Source organism: Canis lupus, chromosome 4 (genome assembly GCF_011100685.1).
Source record: "Canis lupus familiaris isolate Mischka breed German Shepherd chromosome 4, alternate assembly UU_Cfam_GSD_1.0, whole genome shotgun sequence".
Taxonomy (NCBI): Eukaryota; Metazoa; Chordata; class Mammalia; order Carnivora; family Canidae; genus Canis; species Canis lupus.
Window position 1 is genome coordinate 12,444,984 of NC_049225.1, and position 27,912 is coordinate 12,472,895.

Genomic DNA, 27,912 nt, shown 5'->3' on the forward strand with positions numbered 1-27,912 from the left:
TATACATCACTTTAAACTGTTAACCTAACTCGTTTTGCATCATATATATCTGTCAGGCAAAGGTTAATAGAGAGTTTATGAAATTCGGAATGCAATTAAGTCTCACAAGAATCTCAGTTGGAGGCCATTCCAGTTTCTATGGCAACCAAAGGGCTCAGGCAAAATGTGGGGGGAGGGGAGTTAATTCAAAGGCAAGATAAGCACATAAATATAGCTCTTGTCTACCTTTTCTTTCCAGCTCCAACAAGCATTTTTTGATGCATGTAAAGTGTTATACAGAGGAAAATATAAATCAGATTGATTTTTCATCTCCTAGAATTAAATATACGTTTGCAAAATGTTTAAAGGTGATTCCAGTTTTTAAATATATATCACTTCTCTGAATATCCAGTTTATGAAGCGTGTCAGGTATGAATCTCAAATTCCTGAGGGAGGCGGGGGGGGGGGGGGGGGGGGGGGGGGGGGGGAGGGGATAGAAGAGGAGATTAAAAGAACAAAACAGGATGTCCGGGGTGATCAGAATACACTGTGAATAACCTCAACACCAGCTAATTGGGTTTTACTAATGATCTCAGAAGTTGCAATCAGGTTAAGGAGAAAATATGGTCACAAGCTGGCTTGGTTTTCCTGTTATGAATTTCACAACATCATTGAATTAAAGGAGACTGCAGTGATCACCTGATCAAAAACCTTCATATTATCACCAAAAATACTTACATGAAGAATTTAACTTAGCTCCCTCAGCACAGCCTAGGCTGGTATCTGAGACCCTTGACTACAGCTCACTCTGCGTTCTACACACCACTTTCTTCTTCACTTTTACAAACAAAATTTAGGAAGGGGGCGGGGGGAGGGGGGAATCCCTGCCTGGGTGGCTCAGCGGTTTAGCGCCACCTTCAGCCCAGGGCGTGATCCTGGAGTCCCAGGATCCTGGAGTCCCCCCTGCGTGGAGCCTGCTTCTCCCTCTGCCTGTGTCTCTGCCTCTCTCTCTCTGTCTCTCATGAGTAATAAATAAGACCTTTAAAAAAAAATTAGGAACGTTATTAAACCATTTTCCTTCCCAAATAGTTTCCAACTGCTGAAATCCCCAAATCTAGATTGTTGCTGATGGTCTGATTTGTTTTGTAAAACCGGATGGATCTTGTGTTTTATACATTCTACCTAAGCTTTTCATTTGGTTCACATTTGACAAGCAACTTCAGATTTACCATTAACTTCACTTTATGGAAGTTCTGCAGTCTTTACACTGACAATTCAGCTGCTCCAAGTTCGTTGGAAGCAGTTTGCACCTGGATATGTCCTGTACAGCCTTATGCAAGAAGAGACTGAAAGACAAAAGAGGCTGGAGAGATTCACATAAGAGCCATCAGATGTTAATAAAAATAGACATCATTGTCCCAAATCCAAATCTGGGAGGGGAAATCTTGCAAGTGGACATTTTCCCCATGATTTAAAAACTGTGTTTGTGCTGCATTTGGTGTGGTGGTCGGAGAATCTCAAGACTTTCATAAAGAAGAGTGAGTTGCAGAAAGAAAGATCCATCTGTGGTCAGAGTAAAAATTCCAGGCTCATTTGTCTGGACCCCATCTCAGGAATCTCTCCCCACTGTGTAGTAGTTGATTAGCCCTGGCGAGACTGGGCTAGCTTGAAAAGCTTCTGCTCTCTGCAGAAATGGGGGCTTTTGTTAGTGCCAACATCACAAAATGTTTGAGATTGCTATGGCAGTTGGTTGGGATGAACTAAGCCACACCCTATTTAAGAGTCAAGAACACAGAGCTAAAGGCTCTTGAGAAACTCAGGAAAACCATATTGCATAACCTCAAACCTTCTAGTCCAGGTAGTTGGATTAGAATCTAACTCTCCATTTCTAACGACTGAAAAAAGATATCAAAGTACAGATAGAATGCTGTACTTACCTCTACAAACCACATCCTCTCTAAACTTCTGTCTTCTCATTTATAAAATGGAGATAGCCCCAGCCAGCCTACCTCATAATGTTATTATGTGGATAAAATGAAATCATGATCAGAAATTTTGATTTATTTATTTATCTCACATCCTACATAAGTGTCTGTATTTCCTCTATTGCCACCTTCATCCATTATTATAAATTAGTTAATAAATTGGTTAATATTCTTCCTATTATTCAACATACTTTATAAATTTTATTTTAAGAGTTTATCTGAGTGGGATGGCTGGGTGGCTCAGTGGTTGAGCACCTGGCTTCCCTTCAGGGTGTGATCCTGGGATCCAGGATCAAGTACCATAGCAGGCTCCTTGCAGGAAGCCTGCTTTCCCCTCTGCCTCAGTCTCTGTCTCTGTCTCTGTCTCTGTCTCTGTCTCTCTCTCATGAATAAATAAATAAAAATCTTTAATTTAAAAAAAAAAAAAGTGTTTATCTGAGCAAAAATTGATTCAACTCAGAAGTACCAGAAGTGGTTAGGACTGTTCCACCAACAGGAGCTCGGAGAAAGACTTTTATACAGAAAAAACAAAAGCAAAGTAAGACAATTACTGGTGGCTATAGCTTAAAGCCTAGTTGGCTGTTTGTGATTGGTTGTCCTTAGTGTTCTGATTTTATAAACTTGAGGCATTTACCAGCTTAGATTTTGGTTTGCTTCCATAGGTTACCACAGCATTAGATCCTCCTCAGTCTGCTGGCCTCCTTGCTTAATTAATTAAATAATTGCCCCCACTTGGTGAGAGATTGACCAACCGTTTGATATTGGCACCACTCTCAATCACCCCCAGAGTTAAGTTGCTCTTGTCTTATTGTAAACTCATAGATCATGTCAGATCTGTGTAGAATTGTTTTTGCTGTTCATGTTGCTGTTCTTCTTATTTCTGTTTCTCCAAGCAGAGTCAGATCATCTCATGAACTGCTGATGGCTATGAATATATATTTAAGACCTCTGAGACAACAAAGTACACCACAGAGACTACAATATCTATCAAGAAGATAACAACAAGACACTAGAGTATCCCCATGGCCACCACAAATCAAACCAGTTGGTATCAAATCAAAGGATATACTTGAAGGGGCATCAACTTATTTTATAGCCAAGTGGCTCGCTTATTGATTTCTTATATTTGCTATAATACCAGAGGTGTTGATACAGTTATAGTAGGAGTATTTGCTATGGCACAGACTCCTCCCTGTTCAGTCACTAAGTAATCTAAAGCAATACTATTATCTAAAACTGCCCTAGCAGGAAAATCTAGTGAATTTTGTTGAGAAGCTATTGCTTTAGCAGCAGTTTCAAGAATAACTGAGAGGTTAAAAAGCATTGCCTTTTCATGCATTAACAAAGAGAAAAAGCAAGTAGCAAAACACAAAAGGAATAAAGTTTTCATATTAGTGATAAAGGCCTTTTAAAAATTTTTTTTAAAGATTCTATTTGTTTACTTGAGAGAGAGAAAGCTAGAGAGAGAACATGAGTGAGGAGGAGGGGCAAAGGGAGATGGAGAAGCAGACTCCTGCTGAGCAGGGAGCTCAACACAGGGCTTGATTCCAGGACCCTAGGATCATGACCTGAGCCAAAGGTAGATGCTTAACCAACTGAGCCAGCCAGGAGCCTGTGGAGATGAAGATCTCCATCCATGATCCTGAAAGAGCTATCCACTACAAGAAGCTATCTGCTTCTGGAGAGGAACCTTCCAAGGTAATTTTTAGATCTCCAGCTGATGTGCAGTTCTAACAGTCTGCAAGAGCCATTTTTAGTTGGGGGAAGTAGACCCCGGGTTCAGAGCCCTGAAGTTTGACTGCCATCTTCGTAGTGAGGAAGACCTGGTATGGTCCCTTCCAAAGAGGTTTGAGGACAGGCTTTGTTTTTAGTGATTTCAAATCAGAAGATTGGGACAAAATTGGAAATGTTAGTTTGTAAAGTTTAGCCAGATATTCAAGTAAACTAGAAGAGTTCAGGATCCAGTTTGGTTTACAGATTTGGTTTACAAAACCTTAAAGATAATCAACAGAACTAGAAACTGATATCTACAAAATTGCATTATAATTTTCTACTAATTTTTTTCTTCTACAATCACTCTCATTTCTATCAAAAATAATCACAGTAAAGCTAATTTGTTTGCAAAATTAGTCTCATTAAATTTGTTCCGATTACTTATATAAGTGCAGCAAGAATAGCAGTTGACCATATAAGATCTTTTAAGATCTGCCTTATTGGGATGCCTGGATAGCACGGTGGTTGAGAATCTGCCTTCAGCTCAGGGCATGAACCTGGAGTCCTGGGATTGAGTCCTTCATCAGGCTACCTGCAGGGAGCCTGTATCTCCCTCTGCCTATGTCTCTGTCTCTCTTTCATTAATAAATAAATAAAATCTTTAAAATAATAATAATAAATAATAAAAATAATAAAATCTGCTTTACTGAAACTTTTATAAGAAATAATACACCCATATTTTAAAAGCTTTTTCAGGCAGGTCACCTGGAAGCCTCAGTAGTTAAGTGGCCAACTCTTGATTTCAGCTCAGGTCATAATCTCAGAATTTTGGGTTCGAGCCCCACATTGGGTTCCCTGCTCAGAAAGGAGTCTGCTTGGGATTCTCTCTTTCCCTCTAACTCCTTCCCTCCCCCTCTTTTTAAAAAGATTTTATTTATTTATTCGAGAGAGAGAGAGAGAGAAGCACAGACACAGGCAGAGAGAGAAGCAGACTCCATTCCATGCAGGGAGTCTGATGTGGGACTCGATCCCGGGTCTCCAGGACCACACCTGCGGGCTGAAGGCAGCACTAAACTGCTGAGCCACCCAGGCTCCCCTTCCCTCCCCACTTTTCACTCACAGTCTCCCTCTAAAAATAAAATAAATATTTAAAAAAATTTAAAAATAAAAATAAAAGCCTTTTCAGGCTAAGAAGCAATGCCAAGAACACACCATCAGACTTGACCTGGAATATCTATAGATTTGGGTGAATTTCTCTTTTCTAGAGGTCCTGAAGATATCCTGAGTTGGCTCAGTCTTTCAGGAAGTGACCTTCCTTACTCACCTGGTAAGGCTGCTGGGAGCCTTGTAAGAAAGGTACCAGGCCAGGTTTTCTAAGAGATTGTATTGGCTCCATAAGGTCGATCTTAATTCCTTAAACCCACCTGGTCATAACAGATTTTATGCATATTCTCAAACATGAAATTCAAATAAAAGCCTTGGTAATATAACCAATGTTTCCAATTGGGTCTTGTTATAAAGAGAATAGATTTTTATTGAAAGTATAGTTACTTTCATAGTTAGCATACAATATTAGTTTTAGGTATACAACATAGTGATTTAATAATTATATGCATTATGAAATACTATAATAAGTGTAGCTATCATGTGTCAACATGAAATATTGTTACTATATTATTGAATTGCATTCCCTAAGTTACACTTTTTATTCCCATGACTTATTTGTTTTATAGCTGGAAGTTTGTACCTCTTAATCCCCTTCACTTATTTTATCAATTCCCTCAGCTCCTTTCCCACTGGCAACCACCAGTTTGTTCTCTGTATTCATGAGTGTATTTCTGTTTTATTGATTTTTGTTCATTTGTTTTGGTGTTTTAGGTTCCACATATAAGTGAAATCATATGGTATTTGTCTTTGTCTGACTTATGTCACCTAGCATAATACCTCTAGGTCTAACCATGTTGTGGATGGCAAGATTTCGTTCTTTTCTTATACCTGAGTAACATTCTAGTGTGTGTGTGTGTGTGTGTGTCTACATATACATACATACATACATACCACATCTTCTTTATCCAGTCACCTATCTATGAACACTTAGATTTTTTCCATATCTTGGCTATTGTAAATAATACAGACAGGAGTACATGTATTGTTTCAAATTAGTGTTTTATTTTCTTTGAGTAAATACCAAAGAAATACCAAAATACCAAATCCCACCTAGAAGTGGAATTAGGGGGTCATATAATATTTCTCTTTTTCTACCTTTTTAAGGAACTTCCATACCTTTTCCACAGTGGCCACACCAATTTACATTCCCACCAACAGTGTACAAGGGTTTCCTTTTCTCCACATTTGTGTTAACACTTGTTATTTCTCTCTGTCTCTCTGTCTCTCTCTCTCTCTTTCTTTTTTTGCTACTCGTCATTCTGATAGGTACGAGGTGATATCTCATTGTGGTTTGATTTGCATTTCCCTGATTATTAGTGATATTGAGCATCTCTTCATGTGTCTCTTGGCCATCTGTATATCTTCTTTGGAAAAAAGCTTATTTGGTCCTCCACCCATTTTTAAGATTATTTGTTGGGTTTTTTTTTTTTGGGGGGGGGTGTTAAGTTGTATTACTTCTTTATATAATTTTAATATTAGCCTCTTACTGGATATATCTTTTACAAATATTTTTTCCCATTCAGTAGGTTACCCTTTTACTGGTGGTTCCCTCACTGTGCAAAGGTTTTTTTGTGTTTTATTTTTTAATATTTCTTCTCTTTTTTTAATATTTTATTTATTTATTCATGAAAGGCACAGAGAGAGAAAGGCAGAGACACAGGCAGAAGGAGAAGCAGGCTCCATGCAGGGAGCCCGACGTGGGACTCGAACCCAGGTCTCCAGGATCCTGCCCTGGACTCAAGCCGGCGCTAAACCAATGAGCCACCGGAGCTACCCTGTGCAAAGGTTTTTAATGTTAATGCAGTTTCCCTAACATCAGGAACAAGACAACTCTTGCCACTTTTATTCAACATGTTTCCAGTACTGGAACATATTATTTTGCCTGAACTAGAAGTCCCATCCATAGCAATCAAACAGTAATAAATAAATAAATAAATAAATAAATAAATAAATAAATAATACCTAATTTGGGACGGAGGAAGTAAAACTGGTAATATTTGTAGATGATGTGATATTATATATAGAGAACCCTGAAGACTCCATCAAAAAGCTATTAGAAATAATAATTGAATTCAGAAAGGTTGCAGGATATAAAATTAATATACAGAAATCCACTGCATTTCTATACACTAATAATGAAGTAGCAGAAAGAGAAATTAAGAAAACAATCCCCTTTATAATTGCATCCAAAAAAATAAAACAACTAGGAAAAATTTGACCAAGAAAGATCTGTGCTCTGAAAACTATAAGACATTAATGAAAAAAATTTTAAAATAACACAAATAAATGGAAAGATATACCATGTTCATGGATTATAAAAATTAGTATTACTAACATGTACTCCCCAGAGCAATTTGCAGATTCAATGTAATTCTTATCAAAATACTAACAGAATAGATTCTTATTGAATTTATGCAAATGATAATATTGTTATGAAAATAAGAATACTCAGTAAGTTTCTAAATTCTGGAGGGATCAGGTAGGGAGAAAAAATAAATTTTTCAATTCTTTTTACAGAAATACACTTTATAAAATTGCTCTGAGACATAGGTAGCATGAGAGAAAAAGTTTTCCTTAAACCTGAAAAAAATAAAACATTAAGGATCAAGCAATGTTTTGAAGAAAAAGTTGTAAAAAATATTAGAATCATTCTCATCAATTCATGCAATCTCATATTATTAATTCTTGTTTTGCTTGAATATTTTTTCTCTTAGTCCTGGAAATTCTTACCCAGATCAGTTTTATAATCTTAAAGTTATCAGAAACCTATATTCTAGAGTATGTTTCAGAACCCTTTCCATGAATCTCTCTAAAGATGAAGAACCTTTAAACAGGCATCAGAATAACTGTCTGGAAATGATAAAAAGACTAAAATGCACACAGTTAAAGATTTGATGAGAATTCATTTGATAGGGAAATGTAGTTATTTCTACAGCACACAATAATTTAGGATAGGGGCTTGTGGGTTGCTCAGTCGGTTAAGCATAATTTTGGTTTTGTAATTTTGGCTCAGGTCATGATCTCATGGGTTGTGGGATCAATTCCCACATTGGGCTTCCTGCTCAGAGGGGAGTCTGCTCGAGATTCTCTCTCTCTCTTTCTCCCTCGCCCACTCATATGAGCTCTCTCTAAATAAATAAATGAATAAATCTTTAAAAAATAACAATCTAAGATAATAATTGGACAATGAGAGTATTGACAAATCTCTAGAAACTTAAAACACTTTCTGTAATGCCTATATTAGTAACATATATCCATTCAGATATAATCTAAAAAGGCTTATCATCACTTCTTATTTGGCAATGCTTCCCACATAATTTAATCTATCAAATAAACCTAATCAATTTAACATCTCTCTTTTACAAGGTAAGAGACAAATCTTTTGAGATTTGTCTTCTAGGATATAAACTTTCATTTTACTCACATCTAGTTACTTTACTTCTTAGCAACTGTTTAGATTACTCATGGAAACTTCGTAAGACATGAAACAGCTAATCATTATCTTAAGTTATGTTTCTTACTGGCAAATTTTATAACAGAGATAACATTATCTTATTTGATTTTTAGTAGAGTTAGGTAAAATAAAAGTATTATAAATAAAAGTATCATATTTAATACTGATAACCCTAAAGACATGCCTATTTTAATTAAACAAACTTTAACTAGCTATCCTTTCCCTAAGATTATCCTAAATCACGTGACCTTAAAAAACAATTGGGTTAATTTCCATATTTCTGAGAGTATACTTGATTAATATAAATGTTTCTTTGTCTTTAAGCCAATTAAGTAGAGCTCTTTACAAATTAATCCTGGCCAAACCATTCTGAAGTAGAAAAATATCACATGTTTGCAACATACATACATAAACATACAGATATACACAGAGATCTTATAGCTTTTGTTTTAAAATTTTAGTCATGACACAGGTATGATAACGTAAAACTCAATAGTTTAAAAAAGAATAATTGAACCCAAATTGTGTTTCTGACTGATAGAAAAGTTAAGGTTACCTCCTCAGATGGCTAAAGCTTTTACTAATATTTATGGAAACAATTTTTAAGATTTCTCTTCCACCTAATATCCAAATTAAGAGAAGAGCAAGTAGAACATTTACATCTCAAAGTCACAGAGAAAGGATGTTTCTCCAAGAAGGACTTTTGTTCCTTAAGTCCATGTCTTTTATACTGTCTATAAGTCTTTTGAGATGATTGGGGAAGGTTTTGGAGTTGGTAGAAAGGATAGGTGGGTTTTTCATCGTTTCTAGAACTTCATTTCTGTTCTTGTAAAGTCTCCACTTGTAAGACAAGTACAGTTAAGTCCTTCAAAGAATGGGGTGCAAACCTAAATGATATCTGACCCATCCAACTACATTATCCTCTGCTTCTTTATATCAGGAAGAACTGGGGAAGCAACCAAGGAACTAAAGAAGAACTAAGAAATTCAACTAGGATGGGAGTCAAGAGATGCCTATGTTCTAGATTTAGAGCTATGTTTCTTGGAATATTTTAGTAAATCCTTCCAAAATGAAATTTCAAAATGTTTTTCTTTCTCTCTAGGTACATAGTTTCATTTTAGCTTAGAGGAGAAGACCTTCAAAAATTTCCTAAGAGGCTTTGAGTATCAGCTTCTAATTTGGCCAACTTCTGACCACAGAGCTACTTTAAAAAAATTCTTTCAAATATCTTGCCAGGTTTTAGCTAGAACAAACGGTAAATGTTTCTGGCTTTATTGAACAACCCTATGGACAGAAGAGGGGTTCCCAAATAGGGTGCAAAAGATACTACCCTCCAAAGAGTCACTTCCAAAGATAACTAAAAGGAAGAAAGAGTTAGACAATTTCCCTGAGAGCTAGCAACAGGTGACAGGACCCTAACTGTAAATGGGGTGCTACTCACATTTCTGTCCAGTCATACTTTGGAGGCTCTCAAACTGGTCATTGCCCAAACAGTTCTTAGGACACAAATGAGAGAAGCAAGAAGCAATAGCTGTCCCTGGGGAAAAATGATTGATAATCAGTATTTTTTCCTGCTAATCTGATTTGGAAAGGAAGGGACAATGCAAATTTTTACCTTCCTCTCTTAGCCAGGCAGTACAGATAGAGATTTGGGAGAGCTGACTTTGCTAAGAATTCTCACGCTTAGCTGGCTTCTGCTCATTTTCCCTGGATGCTGCCTACAGGCTCTAGTGAGTGGGTTGTCCCAGCAAGTCTCATTCTGGTCACCAGAAACCACAGAAGGGAAAAAATAACTTTCTGTATTCCCTTTATAGTGTGTGCCTGGCTGAGACCCCTTTTTTTCTAGGGTACCTCATACATGGATAAGTTTATCTAGGTTAAAAGCTCTCCAGTGTGGTTGCTGTAATTCAAGATTATCTTTGGCAAACTTAACCTACTTACTCAGTCTTAAAACAAAACTCTAGTCACCTAAGGCCTCACCCTGGAGCCAGCCCAGTTTAAGTTGGACCCAGTCTATCCCCAGACTCAGTCCAGCTTCAAACCTAGTCTATCCTGGAGTCCAGGCTAACTCCAGGCCCAGTCCAGTTTCTAAGTTCTAATCCAAGTCCTGCCAATTTCTGGACCTAGTCTAGGAAAATAAATGCTCAAATAGTCTGAAAGCTGGTAATACAAAAGCTGCAGAGCTAGGAACTAAGATCCAAGATTCAAGAGGGACTTTCCCATGACCCCTAGAGGCAGAGAAAAAGCAATGAGCTCTAGGGTTTCAGCAGGTACCTATGGCTGGTTGCTCATTGCTCCTGGGTATGTTGGGAGTCATCTTTGATTCCCTCCTCTGACATTAGAACTTTAGAAGTTAAACTGCTGGCATATTAAACATTTTAAGAGTTTATTTTTAAAAGATAAACTGCTGATATATTTTAAAAATTTAAGAGTTTATTTCAGCAAAAATGGATTCATATCAAGAGGTGCCAAACCAGAAGTGGTTAGGAGTGCTCCTCAAAATAAAGTATTAAGCCTACTTAAATGAGCTCATTTGAATGAGTCTCTGCAACTTGAGTCTTACAAGGGCTTGCTGGTTAACTTTCATCCTTGGCTTAGAAAAAGAACTTTCTTCAAATGTTACAGTAACACTTGATATAACTACCTGGATTAGTTGTACGTTTGTTCTCCCTTACAAGCAACACACACGCACACGCACACACACACCTACACTACTGTCTTTGAGTTCCCAGCATTACATCTTAGCTGGACAAGGCATATTTCTCCCATTTAGGAAGATAACGCACTAATTGGCTCATCCATTAGAAGGGATTTGCTTATATGAATAGATTTTCCCATCTGTTAAAACAAAGAGTACACAGTTTAGCAATTTAGGAATGAAGAAGTGGCTCCGTGAAGTTAAAAGGAGTTTTGAGACCAGCTGAATTGCCAAAGAACCAAATTAGGTTCCAAGACTGCAGGAGTCTGGTTTTTTAGATACGGATCAGATTTTCCCACAAGCCACAGAAAAGGCACAGAAGAAAGCATCATAGAATGTTAGAACCAGAAGAGATCTTGAGGTCATCTATTCCATATCATGCCATGGTCAGAAAATGGGCAGGTCACATGATTTGTCCAAGACACAGCATGTAAGAAGATGAAACATGAGCAGAGCTCAGATCCATCCACTTCCCTGGCCAAGACCTTCCCCATTGCATCACACAGCCTTGTTAAAACCCAGCGCCATTTGCCATCTTGTTTGGTCATTGACAAAGTTTTATCAAGATCACAAAGACCAATATTTTAGGAGAAAGGTTTGCTGAAGCAACTGTGTCTCATCTACATGAGCACACTGGCATTTCAAAAGTAGAAGCATGTTGCTTGAGAGATTTATCAAGACTAACAGTTTCTGTAATGCTGTGTTTCTCAGCCTGAACTTTCACAAGCAGAGACAACATCCAGGTTTATTTGCAGGGGTTGACTTATGTTTACATTTAGATAAATGATAGTGAAAAATTCAGTAATTTATTTTCCAGAGTTTCCACTTATCTAGCTCTGAGCAGAGTTTCTTTATCACCTTATTTTCAGTTTGAAGGGAAAGGAGATAACAACCATGAACTTGCTGATTTTCAGATTTGAATCTCTCTCTCAGTCTCTGCTGATACATTGATAGTTCTAGGCTTTTTTCTCTGCTTTCCTTCTTTCTCATTTCATTACTCAAAGGATAGTGACTCTCTCCCACAGTAACTTTCATTTTCCTGCCTTCTCTTTCTCACTCCCACAACATGCAAAGAGACACTCACTTTGCTCTGGAATCACAGATTTTTTAGCAACTGGGTCCCTTAAAAAACTTTTCTGAGTATTTCAGGATACTTTCCGGATGACTCTGTGTGATTCATACTGTTAACTAACATTTTTTATTGTTCCAAGCTTCTCTACAAAAAGAAGTTTAAGAATAACCCTCCAAACTCTGAGTTATAACAACATAATGATGACAATCATGACGATAAGCTGAAAAATACCCAAGGCAAATCCTTTCAATGAGTCCTCAATATCTTTAAATATCTTTCAAGTCTCCTAAAAAACTTAGGTCTACTTTGCAGTTATGAGGTAACTATCTAGAAAGCATGCAAATATTGGGAGGTATTTGGGCTAACTGCATTGCACTTGGTAAGTTTGTTTTGGTGATGCTTCAGTGCAGTCTATTTCTGTGAAGGTTGGTAGATGATGAAATGCAAAGTCTCTGTTAACTAAAAGGTTCTATCTTTATGAGGGGCATCAAACCAGGAGCCTAGAGACCAGGCTTCCAGTGCCAGCTTTAGCAACCAAACAGCTATATAACTTGGGCAGGATATTTAACTGCTCTGGGTCTCAATTTTGTCATTTACTAAATCATGAGGAATTTTAAGTCTCTGAAGTTCCTTCCAGCTATATAATTCTACCATTATGAGAGTCAAAAAGGATTTTGGATTATATAGTAAGAATCTTCATTATTCAATTCAATATGTGTTTATTGAGGAGGGTCTAAGGCAGAATATGAGAGAAAAAGCTATGAGAGGACATGATCTCTGCCATTCAGTTTTCCTCAATCTAAGGGACAGGAAGATGGTATAGGAATCATCGTCATAAAAGCTTGTGTCCCCACTCAAAAAGCATCATGGGGAAGCAGCACTGGCTCATATTGGTATTAGCCTAATGCCTCTATCACTGTGCCCCAATCTCACCTCCTGTTCTGGTTCATGTGAGTTCAGTCATCAAGGAGTTGAGGCTCTGGTTGGAAATCATATGGCAGAGAGTGTCACAGAGTGACAACTTCCTAACAGATGTTCAAGAATCGCAGATAACAGAAAGATTAATGTATTTGAGAAATTGGTAAAAATTGGGGCAGGGGCAAGGAAAAGACACTACCTTTCTGACCTGCAGTTTAGCTGTTCCTCAAGTTGTCCTGGAACATGAATAGCTAGGGATCTGACAGCAATGAAGAGGACTAGGATGTAAACTGAAAGAAAGAGAAGGAGGAGGAAGAAGGCATTGATTCTGGGGACATAAAGGACTGTTATACAGAAATAACTAGTGGTTTATAGCAGCAAAGAGCCAATGTCTCTGATATCGACAAAGAGTCTAAGGGTGCCCTCAGTGAACATGAGAACATGAACATGAACAGTTTTAGTCTTTGTGCAAAAGGCCAAAAATTCTCACTGCCATCAGCTGTGTCCTTGCCCCGGAACTGGACAGCTACTGCAGTAATAATAAGTCTAATAAAAGGAGGTGGAAATACACACTGAATAAAGTTGATGCATAGAGCTGGGCAACAGATTGCAAAGTTACTGAAGGATAAACCCACAACCATTTGCCAGAGTTGCCTTATCTAAGCTTCTGGCAAACTCTGGAACTACATCCTTGTAGAGTAGACCCAAAGTGACCTCCTTTCCAAGAGAACAGATTGTTGTTAGCACTACTTCCATTCTCTAGTCTCTGAAGCCAGTAAATCATTGAAGAAAGTGCCACTGGTATATCTTATGATCTTATTTATGGTTGTTCATCGTGTCAGGAACTGCTTGCCCGCAACAGCAACTAAAGCATTCATCTACACTTGGACTTCATTACGTCCCTGAGAAAATCTTAGCATCACGGCCCTGCAGCCTGGATTTCCGCCTGACCCCTGCCTCCCATTCCAACTTGTGAATCTGGATAGAGCTGTGTGACACATTTACTAGGTGCCTGTATGAAAAATGGAGGCCTTAACTCTGGAAGCTTCGGGAGGGTGATATAACCACAAATGGTACTGCTGAATGGGTTTTAGGAGCCTGTGTTGGGCAGATGTCTGTGAGTTTCTGTGGTGAACACAGACTATGGAGGACAGCCAAGACCTCTGGCAGTGTCTTTCCTGAGAATCACTGATGAACAGCAGCAACATCCTTTCAGACATGCATTTAGCTAAGTGCCTCCTGAAATAAAGATCTGGAAACCATCTGATGTGGCAAAACAAAGCCAGTTTGGATTGAGGCCCGTGGGTCATAAGAGGCTGTGTCTAGGGTAAAGGAAAACTGTGAGAAGTGAACTCACAGGTCCTGTGAGCTGGAATGAGGGCTCCCAGCAGCTTCTCTCCAAAGGTTAGACAGTAGAGAAATAGAGGCAGGGAACTCTAGGAAGATGGACTACACTTGGCTCTGACCCCAGCTTCAGCTCTGTAAAGCTCTCTAAACCATCCAGAGACTTGAGGGCAATTCCAGTCTTTGGTGAACTTGATCTCACCCCTGCCCTCCCTCACTCACCTTGCTCAGGCATGCCCACTTGCCCAGCTCCCTAAAAAAATAAGAAGAAAGCTCCTGTCCTTGGGCTTTGCAGAGGCTCAGGCATATGAAAGTGGCTATTCAGAGACTGGCCAGGCATGAAAAGAGGAAAGCGTGAGAGCTGCGCCCTGTAAACAGCAACATTTAAGGGCCTGACAGACTAGGAGCAGGGTATCTGAGGGACCACTGAGAAGGCCTGACGGGAGATTCAGAGGGAGCAGATGGTCAGGCATCAGCAGGAGGTGCCATAGAGATCCTTGTAGAAAGGGGACCCGGTGACTTTCTATGACTTAATACTGAAATTCACATTACATAATCAGTTAACCTTTGGTCAAGACCATGCTCAAACTCTAAAAAGGCATTTTTCATTTAAGGATTATAGACAAAAGGGCAAAGTGAAATCTTTGGTGGACTACTATAAGGGTCAACCCTTTGTGTATCGTGACGTTTATGCAAGTTATTGTTTTTGAATTTAGCAGATGTTTTTTCCTCTAATATATTATTATGAAAATTATAAAATATACAGAAAAGTTTAAACTTTTTGATGAACATCAATATACCTACTGCTTAAATTCTACATTTTTCACTTTTTGGCTATACTTTGATTCATTTACACATTTATCCATTAATCATCTTATTTTTTAACCCCTTTATGAAGATATACTCTACGTACAATAAAATTTACTCATTCTAAGTGTACCATCTGGTGAATTTTAGGAAAATTACACAATTGTGCAGCCATCAGCACAATTCCAGTTTCAGAACATCTCCATCACCCGAGAAGTTGCCTTGTGCTCATTTGTGATCTGTCTTCCTCCCACCCCTAGCCCTCAGCAACCACTGATCTTTATTATATCTGCTCTAGAAATTTCAAGTAAATGGAATCATATAATATGTAGTCTTAAATGTTTGGGTATTTTTTCCACTTAACATAATGTTTTTCGGGTTCATCATGTAGCAATGTCAGTACTTCATTCCTTTTTATTGCTGTCTGATATTCCATTGTGTATTTGTCCTTCTATTAGTTGATGGATATTTATGAGAGGTTTTTTCCTATTTGGACACTATTATGAATAATGTTGCTATAACAATTAACTCCAAGTCCTTATGTAAACACATGTTTTCATTTCCCTGGGATCCCTTATTGTGAAGCTAAAAAAAGACTAGAATTTCAAAGATGAAAAAAAAAGATATGGAATTTTAAAAAAATATAAAGAGTGTGTGGGCCATTTTTGCTATCATTAGGAGAGGGTGCCTCAAAATCTGAAACTCATGGCAAGAAATAAAGGGAAGGGGCAAGTGAGAAAGAGAGAGAGAGTATTTTACTGTCATCCATTAAACCCCAGGATCTTGCTATGCCTTAAGCAAGATGCACCTTTGACTTCCCAGCTATGTTAGCCAAAATATTTACTTTTTTTCTTATATTAGTTTGAATTAAGTTTCTGTCACTAACAAAAGATTTTTGACTACTACACATCAATTCAAAATAAAAAAAATGACAAGATACACTTGATATTGGTGGCACTAAAATGTGTTTAAAACCTCAATTTCCTAACTTCAATGGAAAGTGTGATGAAAGGAGATGGTTTATAAAAAGGGTTATGAAAAAATTATGAGTCTGTGTGGCTAAAAGTGCACGGACTAAAGTCTCATGTGACCACTGAATAAGACTCACCACAAATGGTCACAGTGTATTGTCCCACATAAATCACCCCAGAAGTATCAAAGCCAGTGATAAGCAACCTCTGCAAGGAACTGGCTCTCACTACATGGTGAGGCAAATTCTCAGAACATGGGAGAAACTCACTGTGTCCTGCAGCAGCTGAGATAGGCCATGGGGAAGGGAGGGCAGGGTGCTGAGAGAGCAGCATGAAGAACGAAGGCGAGTTATGAGAAGCTTATTATTATGCTTTCTTCTCACTTAAAGAAGTGCTTGCACTAACATGTTTCAAATGTATGGAGTAAACAATGCTAACGCTCTTTCTTCAGGGACCTGGGCCTTATACCAACTCTGCTCATGCCCCTCTAGGGATTGCAAATCTATAGCAAATGCAAGGACCAAGACATCAAAAGCCTCCTCTTGACTGCTGCCGACTTACCCACCTCCCCACTTCCTACCCTGTTCCTTGAAGCCACACTAACTTGTTCAGCTTCACAGGCCCTCCACCAGCATTGATCATTGCACTGATTTCTCTAAGTCTGCCGCCATCTCAGTACCCCAAGCCCCAAGGCTTCTCTCGCCTTCCATCTTCTAACACAGTCTCCTAAATCATCTCTCCATTAGCATTCCGTAGGCTCTGGTGATCTATTTATTCTACATGCTGCAACCAGAACAATTTTTTTGTCATTTTATTTTACAAACTCAAAAGTTGTAAGAATAGCATAAAGAACGGATATATATCCATTATCAGACACACTAACTGTTTGCATTTTGCCCCTTTTGCTCACTCCTGGGTTCACTCACTCTGTCTCTCTGTCTCATACGTATACATGTGCTTGGAACCTTTAACAGGGATCAGTATTTTGTGAACTTCTGGTACAACAGAGATAAGATTAGCCCTTCCATATGAAACTAAAAAAAAAAAAAAGTATAAAAGAAACAATGGTTCTTAAGATATTTGATATTAGGCAACAAAGGACCGTGATTTCAGTTGTCCTAGTTTATTACCTGGGGAAAGCTTTTAGGTCAGAATGCAGAGAGGAGAACAATATCTATGAATTAGGAAGATGGAAGCAGATCTGCAAAGACCATAGCAGCTCCAGTTTGTAAGTCACAGTACAAGGCAGAAGAGAAAAACACAAAGGGAAGCTTCTATATACTTGGAAAATGTTGCCTCAGGTATTCACTGAGCACTGATCAGTGCATGAAGGTGAAAAATTATCTGACTCTGGAGGGAAAAAAACACATAGATGAGAGAGAATAATCTGTGGCACTCACATAGGGTCAGGAATAGAGGCTGTTCCTAAAAGTCAGAGTAGAAAACTTCTTAGCCCATGGAACATTGGCCATTGCACTCAAAAGCAAATATTGCTTTTTTAGAAAAAAAAATCTAGAATAAATACTGCTTTGGTTCCACCTAATATCTTAAAAAGCAATACCTAAAAACATCAAACCATTTTCAACTTAACTGTGTCCTTGCAAATATCTGCATCCAATAAAAAATTAGCAGGCATACAAAGAAGAAAAAAATATGACCCATAAGAAGTAGAAAAGTTAGGGGCACCTCAGTGACTCAGTCGGTAGAGTGACTGACTCAGATCATGATCAGGTTTCAGTTCAGGTCATGATCTTGGGGTTGTGAGACTCATACTCAGTGAAGAGTCTGCTTGAGATTCCCTCTCCATCTCCCTCTGCCCCTTCTCCTTCTCCCACTTGTGCTTGCTCTCTCTCTCTCTCTCTCTCTCTCTCTCTATATATATATATATATAATAAAATCTTTTTCAAAAAAGGAGAAAACTCGGTTTATCAAAATAGATCCAGAAATGACACAGATGATGGAATCAAATAGGGACATTAAAATTGTTATTAGAACTCCATTCCATATGTGCAAGAAGCCAGAGAAAACACTGAACAAGTAGAGCCATGGAAGATATAACAAAATCCAACCTGAAAAATCTAGTCATGAAATCTACAATGCCTGAGAGGATAAATATACTGGATAAGATTAAGGACAAATTGGACATTACAGAAAAAAAAAAGTTAGAAAACTTAAAGACATAGCAATATAAACTATCCGAAATAAAACACATACCAAAAAAAAAAAAAAAAGACTCAAAACAAACAAATACAAAAACAGAGGATCAGTGAGTTGTGGGAGTTCAAACTCACCTAATATATGTGCAACTGGAGTCACCACAGGAGGCAAGAACAGAAAAAATATTATTTGAAGAAATAATGGGCTGAAATTTTTCCAAATTTGATGAAAACTATAAACCTACAGATTGAAGCAGTTCAATGAAGCCCAAGCAAAAGAAACATGAAAGAAACTATACCCAGACACATCATACACAAATTACTTAAAACTGTAAATATTCAGATACTTAAAAACCATGCAGGTAAATAACCTGCGTGACAAAGTAAAAATAAAAGAGAAACTGTGAACTATTTTGAACAGAATTAAAATTAAAACATAACATATCAAAATATGGGAGACGCAGATAAAACTGTGCTTAGAAGGAAATTTACAGCACTAAATGCCTATATTAGAAAGGAAGAAAGGTTTCAAATCAATGACCTCAGCTTCCACCTTAAAAACTTAGTAATAAGAGAGCACATAACTCTCTCATAATAACTCATAATAACTCTTCTATTTAACTCAAATTAAATAGAAGAAAGGAAATTATAATGATAAAGCAGAAATCAATTAAATAGAAAACAATCGTAGAGAAACTTAATAAAACTAAAAGCTCTGAAATCAATAAAACTGATAAATGTCTAGCCAAAGTGTTCAAGAAAAAAGCAGAGAAGACGCAAATTACCAATATCAGAAATAAGAGAGTGACATCACTTCAGATTCTATAGATATTAAAAGGATAATAAGGGAATAATATGAACAGCCTTATGCCAGTAAATCCAACAACTTAGATGAAATCAACAGGCTCTTTGAAAGCACAAGTTACCAAAGGTGACACAAGAAGAATTAGATTACATAAATTGGCTTATATCCATTAAATTAATTGAATTTCTGGCTTAAAAACATCCTATGAAGAAAACTATAGGCCCAGATGGCTTTACTGGTAAATTCCAGCACAAGAAGGGATAATACCAGTTTTTACAAACCCTTTCGGAAAACTGCAGAGAAAAGAAAGCCTCTCAGCCCATTCTACAAAGACACTACTACACTGATAACAGAACTAGACAAATGCATTACAAGGAGGAAAACTATAGATGATAACCCTCTTGACCATAGATTGTAAAAGTTCTTAACAAAGTGTTAGCAAATCAAATCCAAAAATACATTAATGCATCATAATTATGTGGGGTTAGATGATACAACTTTTGAAAATCAAGAAAATCACCAAATTAAGTCTAAAAAAGAAGAAAAACCGTATGATTACTTCAATACAAGCACAAAGGCACTTGGCAAAATCCAACACCCATTCTTCATTAAAACTTTCAGCAAAGCAGGAATCAAAAAGAACTTCCTCAGCCTGACCAAGGGCATTTCTGAAAGTTCTATAGCCAATGCCACACTTAATGGTGACAGATTGGATGTTTTCCCCCAAAATCTCAAAGAAGGCAGGAATGTTCATTCTCAGTACTTCTAACCAGCGCTATTCTAGAGATGCCAACCAGTAAATAGAGCAAGAAATAGCAACACAGATATAAAAACTGAATTTTTTCATTGAACTTTTTTCATGAAATTCTTTTGATTTATTGTCTATTTACTAATTGTGTAGAATATTTTGGTGGAATCTACAAGCTACTTACTAGTACCAATGAGTGAATTAAACAAGATTGCAAGATCCAAGGAAATGTAGAAATGCCAATTTATTTCTATATGCCGGCAACAATCTAAAATTGAAATTTAGAAATTACCATTGACAATGTCATAAAAAATATGTTTGTTAACGCTTAACAAATTTTATAGTTTGAATATGTGCACTTCATTGTATGGCAATTATATCTTTAAAAAAAAGATTAGTTAAAAAAAAGATCAGTTCAGAATATCAGAATATCCCAGTAAGATTGATTCTGTGTAGAAATTAGTAAATTCCACATGGTACTACTAAAAATTGAGTCCGTATACTCCTCATATCTGGAAATATAGAAAGGAAAAACCAAAAGGTTATTTTTCTTTTCTGCACAGTTCCCTTCTATGCCATTTCTTTTTTTTTTTTTTTCCACTTCTAATGTTCAGTCTGGTTTCTTGATCTTAAAGGAAATCAAATATCAGTAACAGAGATAATTAATATAAGGACAAAGAGAAAGTGACTGTTTAGACTGGAGAAGCAGAATCTCAGCATTGTTTTGCTAAGAATGTTGTGGATAGTACATTATTAGTCAGAAGGGAATGATCATCTGTTCTCTATCCCCTCAAATGAAAAGAAAAAAAAAAGGTGGAAGTATGAAGAAAAAAAAATGCACTGAAGTGATGGTTTATGTGCTGGGGTGAGTGCCCATGAGAGCAATTTATTTATAAGCATGAAACACATAGTCTTGATGGAGGGCACAGGAACAGACCATGTAACTTACATGTTTCCTTCTGTTCACCTGGAAAATCCCTCAGGCTAAATCCTAATCCAGCTGTTGTTTGATCTCATCACATTTTCTGTCCAAAAACCATTTCCTGGGCTGGAGGTGGTGTGGACAGTTAAGGCATCACTTTCCCACTGGTTAGAGAGAATGGAATGAGAGTTGTGCAGACCACAGGAGCATCATGTTTTCCTCATGTAGCTCATCATCCATGCCCTTGTTTCCTGTGTCAGGGACAACATCGGCCGGCAACATCTTCACCTCTCAGTGGTTCTCTCATTTCCCATTAAGTCCAGTATCATTACATCCCCTAATTCATTTCTACCCCATTTTTGAAGTTACAGCTGACATTTTAAACTCCACAGCATTCCCCACATCTCCTCCAGTCTACTGATTCTTTGACTATCCCCCCAGTAGTGTCAGAGAAGACACTGAACTGGGAACCCACGGTTACTGCTGCCACTGGCTCAGCAAGACATGAAGCCCTTTGTTACAAAAGAAGAATCACTGTAGTCATTCATCCTTGCACAAAGAAATACAGAGAAACCAGGAAAAAAAGACCAAAAGGCCTCAACTCCGTTGTTTACTCTTTTCCTTCCTAAACCCTACCTTGCTCCTATGAGCAAACAAAATACTTTTCCCCAAAATGACATGTATATGAATAAATGAGGCCAGCAATCAACTCCCTGTACTTACCTAAGAGCCTGATAGAGGAACATTATCAGTATGGAACTGACCTGACCTCCAACTTCTTCTTTGGAAGATCACACAGTCTTTTAGAGAACAGCTGATTGTCCAGGGAATTTTGAATGGTAGAATAGTGGCCTTAGCAATCATCATAGAGTTTGACAAGACTTAGAACAATTTTGATTTTATTTGAATATGTTTCATCCTGAAACTGAATACTTGGTTAGGGCCACATCAATCTGATGAGCAGGAATTTTGAATGTTGAGAAAATGGGGTAGCACGTAGCAACTTGGCCTGAGTACATCAGCAAATGTTAGTATTTCTTGGTGACTCCCCACTTCTCCCTTAGAAGGGTAGGAAAAAATCTTTTCATTCAAGAGTATTGTGGGTTTCGGAGAAGATGCCAGAATGCAAGACTTTGTCCCAATTGGAAAGGAGGAAGCTATGAGGCATTATGACAGGCTTTGCCCTTTATCCCCAAGCACAGAGCCCTTTCTCTAAACCTCAGTTTTAATGTAGTCAATGGTGGGAAACAAAAGTGAAACTCATTCTCTTCTTTCTTTTTTTATAAGATCCTAAAGATAAAGGAGAACAGATGAAGGAGAGTTTTTTTAATGAGAGTTGTGCTTAAAATGGTCTAATAATATTGATCTATATTTCAAAAGAAAACCTAGCCTCAGGCTTTTTTGGGCATTTTATTGTAGGAGTTTGGGATCTCTGAGAAAAGTCACTGGATGGGGCCTGAAGTGGGGGTGGATGGAGGATTTTGGTGGAAGTGAAGCTGGGGAAGCTGCTAAGGAAAGAATGTTGTGTTGGAGCTCCCACTAAAAGTGGTAACAGTGGAAGGAGAAAGAGGAGCACTCAATCTCCGTCCCACACACACCCCATTGTTGCCGCGTTTTTCATCAGCTGCCATGGAAAGGACTGTCACTGAGTCACCAACCAAACTTCCCTCTACTGATACTGGGGTGAAGAAGTAAGCAGATGGTGGAGGGGTATCAAGCTCCAATGTGAAAGAGAAGTGGTGATCCCTAGTAAAAGCTGTAGCTTTGGTCAAATATGAGCTAGTCAGGGACTGCATAATCAGATGCCAGGCCCACCAAGGGATGTTGCTTCTTGGATCCTTAAACCTTTAGCCATAAGGACCAATCTATTTGAATATTATGTTTGCCACTATTCATTCTAGGTTTATGTGATACTGCCAAGAAATAAGTTGGAAGCATTCAAGAGATATTTAAGGCTAAGGAGGCTTCGGCCCTCACAGAAATATTTATAATTTAAGAAACAAAGACTTAGTTGGCCAGCTGCCTCACCTCTTCAAAGAAGCCTAAACTCCTGCACTGGTGATCTTCAAATGCTGTAATGCATTAAAATCATCTGAACAATTGTTTTTGGCTATTCCAGGCTTGTTCATACATGCTCATTAAAATGTGTTTGGGACCCCTGGGTGGCTCAGTGGTTGAATGTCTGCCTTCAGCTCCGGACATGATCCTGGGGTCCTGGGATCGAGTCCTGCATCACACTCCCCAAAGAGAGCCTGCTTCTCCCTCTGCCTATGTCTCTCCTCTCTCTGTGTGTCTCTCATGAATAAACAAACAAAATCTTTAAAAATAAATAAATAAAATTTAAAAAATAAAATGTTTTGAAGATACTTGCTTTAAAATACTTTCAGATAAAAAAATAAAATAAAATAAAATACTTTCAGATATATCCAACATCTGTGTCATCTCCATTGTTGGTGTCTGTTGATTTTCTTCTCTCCTTCAAGTTGAGATATTCCTGGCTCTTAGTGTGATGATCTTGTTACCTTATTCTGGACATTTTGGATATTAGGTTTTAAGACTCTAGACCTTATTTAATTTTTTGTTGCTATTTCAGCAAGCCTATGCTGAAACTGGGCCAGTGGTGGAAGAAACACACCCTCTTGCTCTTTACCATTGAAACTAGATTGGAAGTTCAGACTCCCTCTCTCAGCCTCTACTAATATCACCATGGCTGAGAGGGTGGAGATACTCATTACTACCAGATAGAAATGGAAGTTCAAGCTTCTTCAGTGGCCTCCACTAAACAGTGAGGTAGAAGGTAGAGGGAGGGATGATTTATCACCACAGTGTGGAGATAGATATCCAGGCTCTCTACTTGGCTTACTCAAACACTGCTTCAGCATGGAGAGGAGAGAGCATCTCATTACCTCCAGTCCAGGGTGGAGGTCAAGGTCCTCCAACTAAACCTCTCAACCTTTTCCGTAAGGTGAGGGTGTGACATGGTTTCTTCCCTGAGGTGTAGAATAGAGCATTTATTGTGAATAAGTTTATCTTGCTAGACTATACTTTTCCTGGCCTTTTTTTTTTTTAATATTTTATTTATTTATTCATGAGAGAGAGAGAGAGAGAGGCAGAGACACAGGCAGAGGGAGAAGCAGGCTCCTTGCACCGGGAGCCCGACGTGGGATTCGATCCTGGGTCTCCAGGATCGCGCCCTGGGCGAAAGGCAGGCGCTAAACCGCCGAGCCACTCAGGGATCCCCTTTTCCTGGTCTTTTGACAAGAGAGAGCAGGCTTTTATTGGGACTTTGTTCATGCTCATTGAAATTTCTGGGTTGTAGGCTTCTCCAGCAACCAGTCTGGGACATACAGAAAGCAAAAAGAAAACCAAGAAAATTCAGTGCCATGTCATTTCCAGTATCCTGGGCTCCCTATGTCCAGCATCTTCTTCTTTTTGCCATTCAGAGACTTCCTATGTTTGCTTTACATGTAATGTCCAGAATTTTTAGCTCTACTTAGTGAAAGCCAGAGAGAGAGAGAGATGCACATACTCCATTTGTCCAGAATTGGAAGTCCTACAGTTTGTTTTCTAAAATGAAAATTCCTCCCCAGGACCTATCTAGGAAATTCTGTTCCATTACATCAGCATGAAGCTTCAGCTTTGACTGAAGAAGTCAAATCCAGAAAGAGGCAATAGGACACTGTTTAAGCCCCATAAATACAACAAAAGTGAATGATCACTGTAACAAAAATCTGTGAAGCACATTCTATTTTAAAATGATTATCACATCCCATGACATTTCATCCTTATGCCATTTACAGAACAGCACAAAGTAATGATTAATTTGCCCAAAGGCATATGAATGAATAATCAACAAAATAGGAGGAAATGAAAACCAGATTTTCCAATTTCTGGCTCATTTTATTTTATTTTTTTTTCTGGCTCATTTTAAATCTATTTTACTTCTAGAATCCTTCTGTATATACAGTTAGCTCCAGCACTCCAAATTTTCCTTTAGGTGAGTGGTTCTCAGACTGGCTACACATTGAACCTCTCTGAAGAGCTTTTTAAAAATGCTTATTCCTAAATCTTCCCTCCTCTAGCAGTTTCCATCTCTGTTCAGGTTACAGCCTGGGCATAAGGAATTTATATAAGCTCCCTAGGTGATCCTAATATGCAGTCAAGGATGAGAATCACTGTTTTTATGTCTTCTACCTCAATCAATTGTAATCCTTCTTCTTTAAAAATCCAGTGGATTCTGCTAATAGCAACAAGAAGCAGCTGGAGGTAAAATATTGCTTTCCAGGCCCTCTTTTGGCTAATCCTTTGTCAATATAGTGTGATGCTAAGCTGTCACTGCAAGTCATGTCTCTAAAGCTTTCAGAAAGATGAAAAGGTTCAGAAGGTAGTAATATTAAAAGAAGATTCCAAGACAAAGGAGTTACAACGAGTTGCCCACCAAGTCTGCTACAAAGTGAGCTTGCAGCTGGCAATCAAGGAAGGGGCAGCAGCCAGGACTAGATGGCCCTGACATCTTCAAATATTGTTACTAAATGGATATTTCCATTGAGACTCCCAAATTAACATTTTCAAGTTACAAAAACAAGAAGACAGCGGCGATCAGGAGCACAATACTGCCCCCAAGTGGAATGAAACCTAAATGGCACTTGAGTTGTCCTTCAGATGTGAGAGCCCCAGGTTGTGACAGAAGAGAAATATCACAGTGAGGACAAAACTGCTCAGCTCAAAAGGGGCTTAGAAGCAACAAATGTGTCATATTCTTTATCAATTCCTTATCAAAAGCCACATATTATGAAAAAAGGGCAAGGCTGACTTTTTATGTAAAAGGTAGAGGTGATTCCTGAAGGAATATTTATTTCAGGTAAATGACCTCCAAGGTCATCATGCACATAAATTTCGAAATAAAGTCTTACCAAAAAATTTAAAAGAGAGTATTGTAATTTGGTTTCTCAATATTTTGAAACTCATTTCTGGATGCAGTATTTGAGTAGATGCTGAAGAGAGGAAATATAAATGTTGTAAAGGGGAGATGAGATCAAGGGCCTCCAAGGCAAATCTTGGAGTCAGCAAGCCTGCCTCGGTGTGCTTCCCCATCCCTTTCATTTGTCCATCACATGTGTTCACTCACCTGAAGGGATGGAAATGGTAGGAGGCTTGGGAAGTGACTGTAGGAGCTTTTCAAATCACCCTGAAAGCCTGTCTCTTTGCCTCCTACTTAACCCAGTCTAATGGTTGGTGCTCATTTCTTGCAAAATACTCTTTGACCAATAAACTCTCCCTAAAATTCTTTTGGTCAATAGCCTCCCTGTCTGATTTGTTGTTTTAGGACTCCCTGAATGCCCAACATGGAGGTTTAAGAGGAAGCATCTCAGCTATAACAGACTCAACTAATGCAGATGATGCCTGCCAGCATCGTTTGCAGAGGCAGGAAGAGAATGTTGGGAAGAAGAGGTGTGATCAAGAACCTCAGTGAGAAGAGGTTGTTGCTGTGAGCTCTCTTCCTCACCCAGGAGTCAGATATTCTCGACAGTCTGGATTTTAAAAAGCCACATATTATGAAGAAAGGGCAAGGCTACCTTCAAGAGACATGAAACTAAAACAGAAATTGGACGTGGAAATATTGTCTGTTCTCACAGTCTGCCAAGGATTTGCTGCAGACCAAGTAAGTCTGAGTCTCTGGGGAACTACAGCAGATCTGCCAAGTGTTCTCGATGATATGAATCACCTGGGTCTTTGTTAGATGTAGAAATTTCCAGCCCCTACTAGGGCGTACCCTAGACCCACTGTATCAGAATCTCCAGGGCCTGGGAGTCCTTATGTTTCACATCATCCCACTGGTCTGGAGTGGGAGATGGACTTTTACTGGATAATATCTAGTGCCATGAGATAATGTCAAAAGGAGAAGGAGGAGCCATGTGGCACCTGACTTAGTCTGAGGAGTCCAGAAAGGGTCCCCAGAAAAATATCCTTTAAACAGCCACTATCTAGGTATGGTGGGGGCAGGGGAGGGTAGGACACATATATTTCAGGTATACAGCGGGGGGGAAATGTGCAAAAGCTCTGGGTATCTTATAGTCTAATAGTAAAAGAATATGTTACTCAAATATTGGAAACCAAAGTATTATATTTTAAATGTCATGGGCCAAGAGGTCATGCAAAATGCTATGACAATTCAGAGTTAGAATAGAGACTGGGAAAGGGTGAGGGTGGAAATTGAAAGACTGAATGAATTTCCATCCAACTTAGGCTCTCTTAGTAGAAGGGAAAGCAAAGCAGAGACAGTGAGATAGGTGACTCCAGTACTGTCCATGAGATGAAGTCACAAAGAGTGTGGAGGAAAGAAGGCAGAGTGTGAAGAGGTATAGTGGGCTTTGAATCTCAGGTAAGAGATTTTTCTCTCCTGAGTGTCGCATCACCTTGATATTCCACTTCTGGCATAAGCCCTGGAATAGTTTTTCCTATTACCAACATTATTAACTTAAAATTTTCTCAGATCTTTCAGTCTTTGGTGCTTCCAGTATATTTTATCACTTGAAAAGATTCAGCTTTGACAGATCTCTTGCCAACTGTCCTCAGTTTCCCAGGAAGTGAGAAACTACAGATGAACAATATAGAGGTGTATGTGACCCCAGAGAAGCAGTAATATAAATGGTATTTGATGGTTATTTTCCATTGTTCTTTGTATTTAACTCAGTTTAAGTTGACTATGATTTTATTTTCAAATTAGTGTTCTCAAGAAAAATGTATTAGATTGAGGCTTTTCATTTGGAAAATCATAATATCCTCATTACCATTTCAGTGTCCATTTGGTTATTAGAAGGGATAATTCACACTCCTGGGCAGCAGTCCTGAATCAAGGCCAGTAATGAGAGAGGAGAGCATTCTTCAGGCTTCTAGGCACCAGCTGGTAACCTTGTCCAGCCTCACCACAGCAAGGGGCTAGCTTCTTGCTCCTAGAACCCAAGCCTGTCACACAGATGCCATCAAAGACATCTGCGGTGGAGTGCTGCATACAATAGATTTTACAATCTAGATGAGTCTCTTGTTGCAGTTTAGTTTAAATGGAATAAATGACTTTTGGCTTGAAACCAGACTGATTTATCTCTCTGACTTTTACTTTAAGAACAGTTTCCTTCAAGAAAACGGAATTTTGTTTAGGCATCCATAGAGAGT

At 38.4% G+C, this 27,912-nt stretch overlaps 1 long non-coding RNA gene across 4 annotated transcripts; it reads left to right on the plus strand.

The window, feature by feature from the left end:
- LOC111095700 lies at window positions 1-27,779 on the plus strand. 4 transcript variants are annotated; one of them, XR_005357846.1, is made up of 7 exons: window positions 1-408; window positions 2,861-3,008; window positions 6,477-6,629; window positions 9,239-9,553; window positions 12,208-12,387; window positions 26,066-26,401; window positions 27,539-27,779. It is a non-coding gene; the product is annotated as an uncharacterized LOC111095700 (long non-coding RNA). The 4 variants fall into 4 exon arrangements; XR_005357848.1 differs by lacking the exon at window positions 9,239-9,553; XR_005357847.1 differs by lacking the exons at window positions 26,066-26,401; window positions 27,539-27,779 and adding an exon at window positions 22,641-22,960.
- The last annotated feature ends 133 nt before the right edge of the window (window positions 27,780-27,912 follow it).